Source organism: Hakea prostrata, chromosome 4, assembly GCF_041222555.1.
Source record: "Hakea prostrata isolate BN-2017 chromosome 4, UWA_Hpros_2, whole genome shotgun sequence".
Lineage (NCBI taxonomy): Eukaryota > Viridiplantae > Streptophyta > Magnoliopsida > Proteales > Proteaceae > Hakea > Hakea prostrata.
This window is the reverse complement of record NC_142603.1, coordinates 34,020,251-34,022,621: the sequence shown is the minus strand read 5'-3', so window position 1 is coordinate 34,022,621 and position 2,371 is coordinate 34,020,251.

Sequence of the window (2,371 nt, the reverse complement as noted above, 5' to 3'; positions counted from 1 at the left end):
TGAATTCGCTTGAAAAATAAAGTTTTTAGACCTATAGTCCAATATCTGAAGGTATAAAAGCCAGTGGGGTACAATTGAATTTTCTGCGAAAAATGAAATGAGAAAAGGAATGAAATCGTGATATATAAAGCATGAATTATGGCATAAGAATTTTTTGCAGATGCCTGGCATTGATTATATGGAAACATATTTTCTTGTGGTGGATGCAATCACCTTCAGATATCTTATAAATCTGGCAGTATATGAAAAATTTTGACATGCGTCTAATGAATATTATTACAGCCTATGGCTCACTCGAGTGTGAAATATATATGAAAATCCCTGAAGGATTCAAAATGCCTAAAGCACATAAAAATTCCTAGGAAGTTTGTTCAATAAGGCTTCAGAGATGATTATGACATATATGATATAATCTCCTTAGTGGATATTTACTAAATGAAAAGTATAAAAATGATCCAATTTATTACTGTGCTTTTATTAAAGATATGGATCTAATTTTAGTAAGTGTATATGATGGTGATTTAAATATCATCGAAACTCCTGAAGAGTATTCAAAAGCAGTAGATTATTTGAAGAAAGTTGAAATGAAAATCTTGAAAAGACAATGTTTTGTCTTGACTTGTAAATTGAGCATTTGGACGAATGAAATATTCGTTCATCAATCAACTTATATAGAGAATACTTTGAAGAGATTTTATCTAGATAAAATATATCCATTGAGTACCCCAATGGTTGTGAGATTGCTCAATATAAAGAAAGATTCATTTCGACCCCAAGAAAATAGTGGAAAATTTCTTGGTCATAAAGTACCATACTTAGTGCAATTGGGGCATTAATGTATTTTGCTAATAGTATAAGACCAGATATAGCATTTTCTATAAGTGTATTAGCAAGATTTATCTATTCTCCAATACGAAGACACTGAAATGTTATAAATCATATATTTCAGTATATTCGAGAAATTATTGACATGATATTATTTTATGAATGTGGACATCAACTTACTTGTTATGCAAATGCAAGATTTTTATCTGATCTATATACAACTAGATCTCAAACAGGCTATTTTATTCACAAGTGAATGTTAGCTATTTTATATTTGGTTTAGACCAATGATACAACACATTCTGGAAGCATGAGTCTTCTACTAGAAAAAAGGGGTTTGAACAATATTATATGAAGATTATGCTGCATGCATAGCTCAATTGAAGCAATGATATATCAAAGGAGATGGAACGATATATATTTCACTGAAATTCTTCTTCATTCATGGTCTTCAATGAAATGGTGAAATCGATGTTCAATGAAATGTCAAGTGATAATGATTTATCTCCGAGAAGTTGCATACTTCAAATCTTGAGACTGGTATATGATATTGGAATGCACAGTTAAAGATACTCAATGATGTTATCATCGGGGGGTAAAATACGTGTTGTCTCTTTCCCTTAACCGGTTTTGCCCTCTCTAAGGTTTTTAATGAGGCGACTACCAATATGTATTATTTAGATATGTATACTTTTTCCTTCATTAAGATTTTTTCCCACAGGGTTTTTTCTTAGTAAGGTTTTAACGAGGTACATTATCTATTGATGGACATCCAAGGGGGAGTGTTATAAATAATATTGATTATGGATATCCATCACCCCCCAATAGACAATACTTTCAATTGAAGATCTCAACCACCTCAGCATACAATCTTGGTAATTCACATTCTCATCTTAATTGATGATTACAGTGATCTCAACACACAATGTTGGCAATTAATATTTCCATTCCATGCACCTTCTATCTTGGGCGGCAATCTATCTTTCCATATTAAGAATATCTTATTGTGTGCAAGAATCATATAATGTATTTCCATATCAGAGTAGATGCTCCTACTATAAATATGTAATGCACTCAATTAAATGACTTCTGATTGATCTTGTTCTAGTTTTCTTCTTTGTCTCTGATATATTCTCTTTATTTTATAACAGACACCAAATAATTTTATACATAAATCTCATAAAGAGAAAAAAGGGCAAATTGAGAAGAGAGAAATTAAGTTGGGGCAATTTTGGAAAGATCGGATATTAAATATGGGACTCCCGTGGGCCGTTACCCCGTCAAATGCGAAGTGGTGGGTGGCAATTTTGCTGAGGTCCTGCGTAATTAATGCGCAGGACTGTCAAGCGAGCCGTCCGATTAGATCGGACGGCCCGCATTGTTCTTCCATTAAAATAATCTAAACAACCTTGTAAAAGCAGCTTTTTGGGAATGGGTCGGTCTAATGACGCTAAACCGGTTCGAGTTGGGCGGTTCGAGGCTCTCTTTTGAGTTGTACTATATGTTATAAATACGTTTTATAAAACACAACGTACATACAATTGTT